Source organism: Pyrgilauda ruficollis, unplaced genomic scaffold, assembly GCF_017590135.1.
Source record: "Pyrgilauda ruficollis isolate IOZ18807 unplaced genomic scaffold, ASM1759013v1 scaffold70, whole genome shotgun sequence".
In the NCBI taxonomy this organism is placed as follows: Eukaryota; Metazoa; Chordata; class Aves; order Passeriformes; family Passeridae; genus Pyrgilauda; species Pyrgilauda ruficollis.
In genome coordinates this window covers 1,431,329-1,445,645 of record NW_024528822.1, presented here as the reverse complement: position 1 = coordinate 1,445,645, position 14,317 = coordinate 1,431,329, and the positions used below count along the sequence as shown (strand labels likewise).

The following is a 14,317-nucleotide window of genomic DNA, read 5'->3' as shown; positions in this document are numbered from 1 at the left end:
GTCTCAGAAAGCCTGAGACACTTTGATGCTTAGCATTACTGATGCAGGGCAATCAGCCAAAAGAATAGCTTACAAAACACAGTGAACATTTGCTAACCACCCAACAACTCGGTCAAAAATATAAGCAAACAAGAGCAAAACCAAGACCTTTTAAGTTTGATTCATTCTCAAAACAGACATATCAGGCAACATACATTACCATATTCAGCTCCACAGAAGACCTCCTGCTTAATATTTTCAACCACTTTCTGCTCTGTCCTCTGCTATTAATTATTAACAATTTGCAGTTACAGAAGCAGAAAACATATTACATACTAAGGCAGTGCTGCTCCAACCATGACATGAAAAAAACAACCTCTTAACACACAGACTTTATTATAAGGCTGCAGGTAGCTGTCAATTTTTTTGGCACAGTGCTATTTCTGACCAAGTTCTTGATTTCATCAAGGAGTTCTGTAACCAGCTTTTAGCCTTTTGCGTAATTAACTAGATCAATATTATTTCTGAACAAGTTATTCAGAGTGTCTTCCCCCCAGAACAAAGAAAAAGGTGAAAACCAAAAAATGCTTGGTATGTTTGGACAAATAACACATGCACTGTCCTTTCTACAAGCCAGGGAAGCGTGTCAAGTGTACAAGACAGTAAACAAGTATTATTTTAATGAACCCTTAAAAGTATGGTGAGACCATCAGAGTAATGATGTTTCAGAATATACAAGTGTGTTTATGTCTGTATAATCTTAATATTGCCACTTTATGTACTAACTCCCATCTCACTTAAGAAGGATGTTTGTCTTGCAACACCTGAACCTTGAGAGTTCTGCTTCTCCAAGTATTATAAACCTTCTGTAAGTATGTTGTTTACTTGTGTTCTACTGCCACGGTATTAAAAATTTAATCCATGAAGCTCAGCGCTTATACAACCTGAGAATTAGGAAATTTCTGCCTCTTGTGGATGTGGAAGCATTGTATCTTACACTGGAAAAAAAAATATTTAAAGGAATTATCTGTGCTTACTGAAAAAATAGCCCTTAAAAAATAAAAATACACACTTCCATATTGTGTATGGTTAGGGAACACTGACATGACAGCTAAACTAGCCATTCCCCATGTAGACTAGGAATGCCACAGGAAAAAACCAAATGAGATTAGACAAATAATAAGCCAGGTTTGTTCAAATAAAAGAAACAGGTGCTTTCCAAAATACCTGTCATATATATATTTATAAAATCAAGTCAGCAAACATACTCAAGGCTACAGACACTTTGAGATACACAGAGGCACTACAGCAGGTGCAGACAGGTCACCTTCTCAGAAACAGTTTCAGAGCTGTCATCCCTCTGATCAAGACCCAGACCTGTGGTGTACCACACAGTGGCATATAAAGAAAAAGCCAGACTCTTACTTACTCACAAATTATAGTTTCCCATGGATTTTCAGGCCTCAGGTTTTTATGATAGTTTGAAATCAAACTCATGGGTAATGTCTTTGGGCACAAAGATTGTTTCAGACCACACTTCCAAAATCTGGTCAATGTATTCCTTCAAAACGTAACCTATATAATGTATTTGCTAGTGTTTAATCAGCTTCCTGTGATATATTCTGACCTGTGTTTATGTCTGCTCTCCCCAGCATGACTGTTCCAAGAATTTGACTTGTCTAGTATAACTATTGGTGAAATCAGCTCTAAATGATAGAAACATAACTCAGAGCTATCTCAGATTAACACGTACACATTATTCTTGTTTACATACAACAATACACCTCCCCCCCCAGCCCCTCCCCCCCACAGTGTTCAACAGTTTCCAAAGTGTCATCTTGGGACATTTTTTATTGTTAAAATTTAGCAGGTTGTCACGTTTTGCCTTGAGTTATGAAGAACAATATTCCTTTACAAGTTAACAGATTATCAATAATTTCCTCCTTTTGAATCTGGGGGAAATACCACTGAGAGACAGCTAGTGGCAAAGAATCCCACAGGCTAGCTGCATATTAGACAAGTGCTTTGAGACAGCTTCTCAACTTCATGTGGAATTTTATTTAGTCATCAAACAGTATGAAACACCTGTGAATACATTCTTGTCAGGCCTGAAATCAAGGAAAAAAAATGAGAGATGACTCATCTAACAAGATAAAAAGTACAACACTAATGAAAGACAGGCTCTCAAACAACCACCTATACTCAAGTTATACATTAGCCCTGTACATATGCTATACTCAAGTTTATGCTAAGACTGTGGTCTTATACTATCCAAAGTCATTAACTACAACATAGTTGTTAGCCAAATTAAATCCATTCCAGTTCATTTACAATTTTCATATTTCAGGCCACTGCATACAGGCATGGAGAGTAAGCACTTCTTACAAGAGACATGGGCAAAGCCGGGGGCCTTCAAAGATAATCATTACAGCACTAACTCCATCAGAAACAAATACGCCTGCTATCATGGACATCAGCTAAAAAGCACTAAAGAATACAACGCTTCTACCAATACCACAAAAATGTTAGCAGGGTTGAAGACCAGGATTTTTTTTCAGATCTTATCTAAACTGTCAGAGGCCAACACCTCTGCAAACACACAGTACTAAAGGAAGGAACTGACAAATATTCCACCATAAGAAGCAATCTATGAAAGACCAGTAAGTTCTTACAAAAGAAAAATGAAGGATGAAGATCATGTGTAAAACATTTTGCAGTAGCAAGACAACACTCCTAAATGACCCTTGTTCTGAACACTAGTCAGAGTGCTAACAAGTTCTTCCCTAAATTAAAATATATACAAGTGACACTTCCAAATACCTTCTTCCATACTTTAGGTTTGATACTTTAACCACACACCAGACTACAAGCAAGCCGCAACAGTCATGGCTGCACAGTAACAACCAAATCTAATTATCAAGACCAACTTCCATAGACTCTGCAAATTGAAAGGAAAGCAGCAGTCTACTAGGGCAGGTAGGTCAGAAGTTCAGTGCCACTGTCTCCAGTATTGAGCCCACAAAGACCAGCCCTGCATGACCAGGCAGACTTTGTGATATGCTCTTACATTAACCCACGGTACTGGAGATAGTGTGGCCTCTGTGACTGTAGCTGGAGCTACACTACAAGTATGCAGACTACCCTGCATTTCAAACAACAAATGTGTGCTCAAGTCGTGATCTAGAGGATTGTACAAAACTTTTTGCAACTTATAATCTTATGCACTTTGATTGCACCAATACCTGGAGAAAGAAAAGTAAAGATTTGAGCACTCTTGAGTGCTTGAGGCACTCTTGCTGAAGTAATATGAATGAGTAAAGGCTATCCTAAATGAAAGCTTAGTAGTGAGAGGATTAAAACTATGAAGTGCTTAAGATAAATTTTGACATTGCAACTAAAGTATCCACTAAGAGCAATTAAATAAGAGGGGAAAATCAATTATCAGGTTGGTTTTTTTTTTTAGGAAGTTATTAAAGGGCTGAAGACTAATTCCACTTCTGAAGCTTTAAAACTGATCAGTGAAATTGGTATTTTCTATTAGCTGTCAGATGCAGACAAAACAGTAGATAAACACTTCTGAAAGTGTCAATTTAAAAAGTTACTAAAGATCTGAGAGTGACATATACTGCTACTCCTGTTAAGCTCAGTATGCCAGCTTCTTTACAAAGTGAAAACAGCTTTGGTGGTATTAGGGAAGCAGACTCTGTATTTCCTCTAGGCTTTACAGCAAAGAGGCATTTGTTTCAGCTGCCCCTCTTGCCCTGAACTGGACCCAGATGACACAGTCAACATTCCAGGTAACTACAGGCAAAATGACTCACACAATCTCACTTCACATAGCTCTTCTCCAATGAGAATGCAAATAAGGAACAGCTAGGATTTTTAACTTATTTTTGAAGTTTAAACAGCACTCCAAATTAGTCAAGGAGTACAGACTCTAACAGAAAAAAATATAAATAATAATTATACTTCTCTACATATAATAATGACCAAAAATAGCACATTTCCCAGTATACCTATTAGTAGATAGGCAAACATTTAACAAAATGCTGAATCACCAGAGTAAACCTTTAATCCATCCACAATGCAAAGAAAAAAATACTGCCAAACAAGGAAGTCCCCAATTATAAATGTGTATCACTCATGAATACACCAAAGAAAGATTTTACACTACTGAGATGTAAGAAGTATGCCAGATGAAGGTGCATATGTAGCCAAGTGGCATTTTCAGTAAGCAAACATCATATGATAATTTTTGCTGCAGATGCTAAAGACTTAGCGGGACTCCAATAATCAAACTGGCTTTGTAACTGATGTAATTTAGGCTTCTAAAAATAGTTCTGGAGTAATTAGGAGTACCTTCTGGAGTGGAAAATACACCCACACATCCCCCCCAGCATTTCCTCTAGATATTCAGACACATGAAGGAAGTGTTCTGCTTTCCTTTGATCTTTCCTTAATTGAAACATGCAAATAAAAAATGAAACTACACATTCCTCACTGGCTCAAACCTCCCCATATCATTGAAAGATGCAAGTAATACAAAGAAAAGTGATAATAATCATGTAGCACAGTTTTACACTGGAGGGATTTTGCTTTGTTTTCACTACAGCAAATCATAAGAATATTTGACCTCAGTTCTTAGAAACTAGGATTGTTCAACTCTCTTGCCTTCCAACCGAAAGACTAGCACTACTTTGGTTAATTTTAAGACTATTTCAGTGTCTGTTTAAACTGGTGAATCAAAACTGGGCAGAGGTCAACTTTTGAAATCTTGTAGCAATTATTATATTGTTGGATTTTTATCAGGTCCTGCAACAGAATTATAAACTATCAGGAACATTTCTTGCTCTGAATCTTAAATATTTCCCTTACTAATTCACATTTTTCCAGAATTAAGGCATTGAGAGCTATTTCAGATTGCTGTTTCCATTACTCATTCCCCATCTTTCAGTTAATACACTAACGTCTATCAAATCAGTAGCTTACTGAAGTTAGCAGATCTAGTTACATACTTTTTGTCACTTATTCCCCCAAAGAATATCAATCTTTGGTAAATGCCTCCACAATACTACAGAGGAATAGATGATGTCAAGTGTTTTCTGAAATAAAACTTCACAGAAGTTAATATCAGTTTTAATACTTCCAACAAACCCTTGCATTTGGCACTACCTGACAGTAATTCCTCCTAATATTTCATTTTTCCAAATTTCTCTTGGGAGAACAGGAAGGTTTTTCTCTACTGTCAAAAGCTGAAAAAAAAATCAGAAACTCCCTCCTCCCATCTCACAGTTAGTACTTCATGCTCCCATACTTCTCCATGGAGCACAGTGATAACTTCTAACTGAAGCCAAGGAGCTCAACTTTCAGGTGCAGGAAAAAGAGAGCAAAGAATTCATAAACATGAGAATTAGCTGAGATTGTCGGAGTGGTTGAGCAAGCATCTGACAGACAGAGTCTAACAGGCATGAGTCTTCCACCATCTTTCGTAAACCACTATTCATGACTTTCCTTCCACTTCCCACCTTTTAAATTACCCAGGAAGTGCAGAAAAGCTCTTTCATAATGTCAGAGTAAGTCCCACAGTGCCTCAGCACCACAAGGCTCAACATGCCCATACAAACACAAGTGTCACAGGGCAAGCCCCAGATGCCTGCAGGAAGCTACACAAGCTGAGAAGTGCAGAAGACAACCCTTTCCATGCTTCCCACAGCACAGTCACTGCAAAACCTCACCCCACAGTAAGAGCAGGCAGTAGGGACTTATTTATGGGGGAGAAACTGACTAAGAAACAGAAGACAGAAGCAAAGGAATAGATGCCCTGGCTCTTTTTTAACACACCAAAATCACAAAATGCATGAGGTACAGAATATGAAGGAAGATTAAATGTGCAGTAGAGACTAAAAAAAAAAAAAAAGCTAGGGGAACTTTAGAGAAATGTCCAAAACAAAGATACAATAGAAGTTCCGACAGCTATAGGCACAAAGATACAGAACTATTCCAGGACTTCACCTGTCATATGGATGACAGTTTTACATACCCATCCCTTCTTCAACATACATAAGCTAAGGAGTTTCACAGGGGTTTTCTTTCCATCTTACTCTCTTACTCAGCATCAGATTTAATCTGTATTTTCTGTATAACACAACATAGTTACTGAAAAATCACAGTGAGAAGATTCACACTTTTACTTTACTAATTGGTACAAAAAAAACCTGACTTCCCAGAAAAAGATTTTAATCAGACCCCAGGCTACAAACATGAATCAAAGAGCTAATAGCTTACAGCAAGGAAAAACTCAAGACTAGACATAGCCTTCCCCTTTCCCATCACACATTCCAGTATCACTTCTGTATAGAGGGCTCCATATGGAAGCAAGACTTCACCTTGCACTAATTTCCAAGTCCCTGAGAGCCATGAACAAATGCAAGACCTGAATGTAAACAGAGGAAAAGAAAACCTGATCTGGTGCATACCACGCTGCTTTATTAGCTCTTCTCAACAGACCATGACAGCTGAATTGAAACACTGCTGAACTTCAGTAAAAACCCCCATCTCCCAAAACGCAGCTAGGGTAGAGTTATACAAGACAGCTCAGCCCACCTGATAACACATGACTAGCATAAAGGTCCTTCTGTGTTTCCCCAGCAACTCCTCTCTTCCTTTTCTCTCCAGCACTGCACTCATCCAAGTTCCTTCGTGATGTGGCCCACCACGACAGCTTTGCAGAAAACTAGCTTTTTCAGCTGGATTTGTTGTTGAATTGCCAACTGAGGGATCAGGCACTTGCCACTGTCAGTGAAGGGAAGGCTGCAGGAGGAAGATTTCCTCCTTCAGCAGTAACAAGGTGCTTAATCAGCTTAGCAAGCTCAGACAAACCAGTCCAAATCACACAACAGAAGGAACCTCAACTCTCTTCTATCTGATCTTGTCCCAGGTGTACCATCCTGAGATCAGAGCTGTCACAGGAACCAACAGCTGCAATGACACCAGCTAATACTATCTAAAGGCCCATGAACCTTCAGCAAGCAATAATTTGCCAAAGTACCTGATAGTCTCACAACCATCTCTGAACTGGAAAAGAAAGCAAAAGAAAGTAACCCCAGGCATATATACATAAAGGCCTCCCTCCACTGCACATTACAATCCTTTTCTAGCAACATAATCCAATTTTCCAACAAACATAGCACAAAAGATGGAGTAGTGACATCTCATACAATAGCTACTACAGTTCTTAGTCAAGGAAGCCCACAGAGCCTGACAATTCCTCACAAAGGAATAAAACAGATATTAGTGTGGTCTTGTCAATGACAGCTGTTCACTGAAAAGAACTGAAATTCACCCACAGAAGACAAGCAGGTATGTTCTGGACAGCACTTCCAGGTGCAGCAGAATCCTCTTACAAAGTAATCATTTCACCTTACATTCCCTCTGCTCTTTTCTGCCCTCAAAAGCCAAGTATCAAAACTAGTTTTGCTTCTGATTTCCTCCATGGGCAATATTATCTTATTTGAAAAGAGACCATCATGGCAATGGCAAAATTCTGCAAATACAAAGGAAATATTAAATGACCCGTTGTAAGGGTGACAATTTCGTATTAATAAGGAAGAACCATGGTGTATTACAGAAATCACTGACAGGAGAAATATAGAGCTGAGCTTCCTGAAGTGCTTGTATGTAGAATCACAGTATTTGCTTATGCTCTTTGAGCTCGACTGCAAAGAGAATGATATGAAAACAGTGACTTTCAGTAAGTGTTAAGAATGCAGTTTTTCAGTAAGTGTTAAGAATATAGTTTCTCTTTTCCAGTGTTTACATATCCAGTGTCTAACTTTTAACACATCCTATACTATTGTGCAAAGTGTTCACAGACTCTTTCCTTACTATCTTAAGCTGCAGTAACAACTGATGTGGTGACATGTGAAAGACCTACCAGGGACTATGAAAAAGGAGGAAGCAAAAGAAGCATCAAACGAGAATCTTAATTCAATGGTTATCAACCTTACGGAAAAACTTCTTACAATCAAACATTTTTGACGGAAAGCTGTCTCTAAGTATGGTAAAAAATTTCACAGGGCAAGGAGGAAGGGAAGGCAGCAAGTAAGTGGCATCAAAAAAGCTCCTCTTAAGAAATGTGTATACAGTCTTATAAACCAAATGACAACTGACTTCCTTTGGCAACTGGCTTTGATTTTAGAAGTAAAGCATCAAAAACTATATGCTTTTAGCTTGCAAGAGTCTCTGTCCAAAGGAAAAGTAGGAACAGTTACATTAAAACACCCTAGGAAAAAGATGGGGTTTTTTTCCTTACCTATGATAATACATAGAATTAAAACAATATTATTTTTCATTCATTCTATTCAAAACATCCACCAGAAACATCTCAGAGCAAGTAAAGCACAAATTTTCTAAAGCACCTGAGAGGATGCTTTCTCCTTTGCACTACTGGTCTGGAAGCCTGTAATACAGGCAAAAATGAGACTCAAGAATATTTTCCCAAGTGCTTATCACACTGTATGTAGCTTCATTATGATAAAAGCTCTATGCAGGCATGGTCTCTTGTCCAAACAAGCTAAATCTGATCCTTCCTTCAGGAAAGGTTAAATGTTCCAGACACCTCTTTTCTGCTTCCTAGCACAAGATTATGATACATATGACTAAAACAGATAGTTATCCCACCACCTCATCAGCAACAGTACACAAGCTTGTGTCACTAGCTCCAAGTTCCCTGTAGACCCTTATAATGAAGTCTTACCGACTCATATGGCAATACAAGCAAGAAGGAAAAAAACAAAGAAAAAAGCCTGCCATCCAGATTTTCTTCTTTAGCCAGCCCCATTTATAACCACATTAGATGCTTTTCCAACTCCTAGGCCATGATATTCAGTCATCTGATCTTTCTAAATTTCTTCAATTGCTCTGCTTTCTCTTATACAAGAAGTTTTATTTTCACTTCAGTGATGCACTTGCTTTTCTTGCCTTCTCCCTTCACTGCAGATGTTAGTAAAACGTAGCTCTTCAGTTTCTCTGGGGATATCAAGCAATATCCAATTCTCAAATTTTTACTTTTCTCTCGGAGAAGCATCTTTGATTATTCTCCTCATACTCAAAGAGCACGTAGAAGAGTTTCCACCGCGCCTCTGTCCATCCATTTTGATACACGTTTTTGAAAAACGGCAGCTCAGGTGCTGAAAAGCTACGACTCCTGTATATTCTACGTCCGCCAGCGTTATCGCGTTTCCGTGCATAGCCCTCATTGCTTTTCTTCAATCCTTATCTGCAACAAACGCCTCGCTGACAGCAAAGGCTTTGTGTCCGCGCTTTGCGCCAACACCTCGCACAGCGCTGCCCAGCGCAGGCAGCGCGCACGGAACGGGTCGGGCTGGAAGGGACCACAGTGGGCATCTGCTCCAAGCTCCCTGCTCAGGCAGGGTCATCCTAGAGCACATGGCACAGGATTGAGTCCAGACGGTTCTTGAACATCTCCAGTGAGGGAGACCGCACAACCTCTCTGGGCAATCTGTTCCAGTGTTCGGTCACCCGCACAGCATCCCGGTAACACGGGAGGGGGCGGAGGAGAACCCTCACGCACCGTCTGGACACGCACACGGGGCACTAAACGTCGTCTTTCGGCAAAGGCCGAGGCCTCATATCAGCAAGGACCGCTCTGGGCCGCCGAGCGCCCGCCGCCGGCCGCAGGAACACTCGGGCCCCGAGCCCGCGGCGCCGCTCCCGCCGCCGGCGGCCGCCGCTGCCCGGGAGTCCCGGGGCGGGCCGGGCCCCGCCCGCGCCACCTCCGGCGGCTCCTTCCGCCTACTACTGCCGCCGCCGCCGGGCTGCCCCGAGCCGCCAGCGGCATCTCCAGGCGACAGCAGCTCCACTGACAGCCCGCCCCGGCTGCCGGCCTCGGCCCGCCGAAACCCGCGGGCAGGGCCTGTGCTGAGCGCCCTAGCACGGCCCCGTGCCGCCAGGCGAGCCCCCCGCGGCGGCGCTGCCCGTCCCGCCCTTACCCGCTCCTCTCCCCGCCAGAGCCGACGCGCCCGGCCGCCCGCTCCGCTCTTATCCCGCTGACAGCGTCCCGGCAGCCCATGGCGGGAGGTTCCTGCCCGGCCCCGCCGCGCCGCCCGCCCCCGTCTCCCCGGCAACACAGCGCCCGCCCCGCGCCTCCCGCCCGCCCCGTGCCCGCCGCCGAGGCTCCGCCGGGTCGGCCGGGCCGGCGGCGCTAGGGCGGCCCTGGGAGTGCCGCGGCGAGCCTGGGGCTGCCGGCTGCCCCTGCTTCTGTCTGCGGGCAGTGACAGCGGCGGGCAAGTGCCACACGGACAGCCGGCCGGCCTGCAGCTCCTGCTGGGCAGCCAGACGGGCGGGAGGTGCCCCCTAAGCCGGTTCACTCCACCGCTACCACCCTGCCCGGCTGTAACGTCAACACTAAAAACGCCCTTAACATGCGTGTCACGTATCCGTGGCCATCCGGCCGCTGGCGGCTGCCGGGCTGCTGCGAGCCGCTGTCACTGCAGCGCTGCGCTGGCTCACCAAGGGCTCCGGAGGATTTGCGCTCTGTTTCGGTGTTTGCTCAGAGTACATTCTCGGAGCAGGTTTACGGCTGCGGAGCTGGGCTTTGGCACTCGTCTGGAATGCCCAGAAGAAACGGTTGCCCTGAATGCTGTTCCATCAACTCCCTGACAGAACAGGTTCGCGTAGGCAAATAAATAAATAGTGAGCCCGGACTGCATGTCACTGTTCTCACCTGCTTCAGGAATTCACCTTGCACGGCCAGGACACTCAGAAAGTGAGAGCAATACAGTACAGGCAATGTTAATAAGAATAAGAATATGCTCCATATATTCATGCATGCCTAGGTTTGACATCACTAAGTTTGACATCTTGAACTCACAAAAAATATACATACAGAGGGTGAGCAAGTGTATCCTCACATCCTTATGCCTCTCCCTGGTGCATTGGCCTCCTACTCCCTGACCTTTGCTGCCTTTTCTGGTGAGGACTGTGTAATTGCATTTTGCTTATCATCCCAGGGCCTGCTGGCTACCTTGGTGTCATATTGGCTTTGTAAAACTCTAAGCCAGGCTGCCTGCAAGGATTACACGGATGGACAGAGACAGATCTTGGGAATGCTTCAAACAGCAGGATCCCAGGACCCACCTGCCAAAGTAAGTTTAGATACACACGAGGTAACAGCAGCTAAGTCTTGCAAATATAAACTTCAATCTGCCTGTAAACCCTGCTTCTCATGCTTTTTCCCATGGCATCTACTTATGGACGTCTTTTTCTCCCTTGGCACCTGCTTTTGGCTGTTGTCCAGGTTTGTGCTCACCTTATTGACAGGGAGCAAGCTATCCCTGTCAGATGGGTACTGGGCTAAACAGATCTCTATTCCAAGCCGCGACAGCAATTTCCCTGCAAGGATCAGCTGTGCAGACCCCAAAACTGTGCCTTTCTCTGGGAGTTAAGCACCTGGGCAACATTTCTGCACTCAAAAATTGCTTAAATCCCTCAAGAAAAGCAGTCCTAGGCAAGCACCACCAGTATTCCAACAGAACAGTTAGGAAGGGAGAGGAGCCTGACACTGCTTTGCTGCTAAGCAAGGTTACACAGCACAGTCACAGAGCTACCACAGGTGTGGGAGCCCCAGTGACACCCCATCTCCCTGCTTAGGTACCCACCCTTGAGAAGCTCAGAGAGATAAGTGGCTTTTAGTGGCACCCAAGCCTCTTCAGTGGCCACAGAGAACTTAAAGGAAAAGTGGTTCAGTCGATGTCCCAGAGTTGCTAATTCAGGCAAACTAAATCCTACTTTTAAGCCAGTTTATTTTAAACTCCTGAAGGACATGGTAGGATTCAGTCCAGCCCATCCCATCTGGCACTGCAGCTGCTGGAGAGGAAAGTGAGCCAGGATTCCCAAACCCAGGCTCAGGAAGTCCTTGCCCTAATAATGCTCACACAAATCCTCTCTGCTTCCTGCAGCTGAGAAGAAAGAGAAGTCTCTTCTACCTCAGAACCGGGACTTCCTGTTTACTGAAAAATTGAGATACCACTGCTTTATCTTTCCTTCAGATCTTATGATGAGGATGAATGCATGTGTGTGTCCCTTCTCACTGCTGGCAGCATCCTGAACACAGAGGTTTCTATTGGCCTCTCCCACGAAACTCCTGCCTGCCAGTACCTCCACGGCTCTTTGCCGTTCCCTCTGCTGCTGCCCAGTCTTCCTCAGAAACAGATGTAGGACAGGACAAAGGCAGTGCTTGACATTTGCACGTTATCTACGGTTTCTCAAGGAGACCAGTGAAGCTAAGCAGGCTGCACATTGCCTTGTGTGATTGTACAGCAAAACTGTCACAGCAGCAATGAAAATTAAGTCAGTGGCCAACAGCTCATCAACTCACCCTTGGAATATTAGATTTTATAGTGCAAAGAATATGAACATTTTAGATAAATAAGATAAATTCCTGAAAACAAGAGTTTTTAGGAGAGAATTTGCCATCACATACAAACATCTGAGTGAATTTTCACAATTTACTAAAATCTCTAGAAGGGAAGTATGCCATAGGCTAAGTAGAACTGCACTGAACAGTTATCATGTGTGTTTAAAAAAGATTATAAACTGTTTGGACTAAAAATATTGTTGAGAAAGATAAATAGGGGCAATTACAGATTTTATCAGAATGATAATGTTTTTCTCACTTGAATGCTTCAAAGTACAACCTTTCAGCCATGCGATTTTTTTTATAATTACAATAATTAAAAATCCTGCACAGATGCAACACTATGCCTGCTCCTCAATTTCAAATCAGAGTTTTTCAGTAAAGTACTAAGCATTCTGAATTCATTTACATCAGTATAAATTTGCAGCACCTTCATGAAAGTGAGTAGAATGACACCGGTTCATACTAGAATAACTTCAAATCAAGCCTGGTTCTTCTTAGCATCACTGGTTCACTGATGACTCCCTCTATCCTACAAACAGTACCTGAATCTCACTTCAGCATCATTCTTCCTGGGTTTCTACTATAATTCTTACTCTTCTGCATAAATTGAGATGATAATAAGATAGAAAACAAGCAAGGAGCAAGAATACAAGTGGTATTTCCCTACTGTTCTCCTGAACGATAGAACAAGTCCACAGCACTGAGACCTGCACAGATCACACTGGTACTCAAATTCTTCAGTGTGTGGTGCTAATGTTCACAGAGAGTGGATTGAGATCAATGGTTCCAAAATTTTAGTGTTCAGTGAGCCACTGTCCATTCCTGGAATTTCTTAAGTACCCACTTAATTACCCACATTTCTTTAGTAAACATTTTTCAATAAAGGTCCATCTACTCTCATCATAAAGGTTTCAGCTGAAAGCCTTGTGAAGGTGATGTATTGTAAGGCCTAGATTTTGTTAGCCACTTTTACAGTCTCATTTTCTCTCCTTTCCAATGAGTATGTATCTGTCTTGGAAAATTTACCTGTGTTTTTATGATATAATATGTGGAGTAATTAATATAATATGTGATCTGTCTTAAGTCCATGATCTTAAATCAGAGTGATTTGTGGAAAGGGCATTTTTTGTCAGCTGAGATGAGCAGCATTTCAGCAGGGAATGAATAAGAGTCTGTTTTCCCAAGGAAGCACATTACTCTTTTATTCCTATACTACTTTAAAAAAATCAAAAGAGTGAATAAAGTCCAAAACCAGTTTTGCACTTAGGATCAATGAATGGTTAAAAAAAATTATAAAACACACTATTCTAGGTGTGGGTCTATCTATATCATGGGGAGAAACAGTCTGTGATTATCTACTCACTTCCAGATCAGTGTTGGAGGAGTAAGCTGTTGAATGAATTCAAGGACAAAGAAACGCAGGGTGAACACTCTTCATGTTTGCATTCTTTATGTTTGGCTACAGTGGTATAGAAAGACCAGAGACAAAGAAAAACATTATCTAGTAGGTAGAAAGCAAAGGTGAAATTAAGCCAAAAGTGGCTTAAAGCACAGGAGTTGTGGAAAGTCGTCCTTAGTTGTTTATAATCCTTGTTTAGGTTTGCCTACTGCAAGTAGGACTTGATTTCCGGTCATGCTTGATTTTTCATTGCAGTTATTCCTGGTCAGCACACTCTGACATCAGGATGTTTTTACTGATGGTTCTAGGGCCCAAACAGAACAGGAGGTAGCCAGATAGCCTGGTGGAAACACATTGTATGACCCCTAAACTTGTTCAATATCTAATCTAGATTAAAGAATTAAAGATTACTTGCATAATCAGTTTCTAATCAGTGAGTCTACTTTGACCAGCCTTGGCTTTTCCATTTCGAAGGAATTAATCCAGTTTAAAGTTTACTC

At 42.4% G+C, this 14,317-nt stretch overlaps 1 protein-coding gene across 1 annotated transcript in view; it reads right to left on the bottom strand.

The window, feature by feature from the left end:
- LYST (lysosomal trafficking regulator) overlaps positions 1–10,084 on the bottom strand; it is a 77,488-nt gene extending 67,404 nt beyond the window's left edge. The window contains exon 1 of the mRNA XM_041485497.1: positions 9,990–10,084. The gene's annotated coding sequence lies outside the window, so the exon portion shown is untranslated. The remainder of the gene's footprint in view (positions 1–9,989) is intronic.
- Between the last annotated feature and the right edge of the window lie 4,233 nt (positions 10,085–14,317).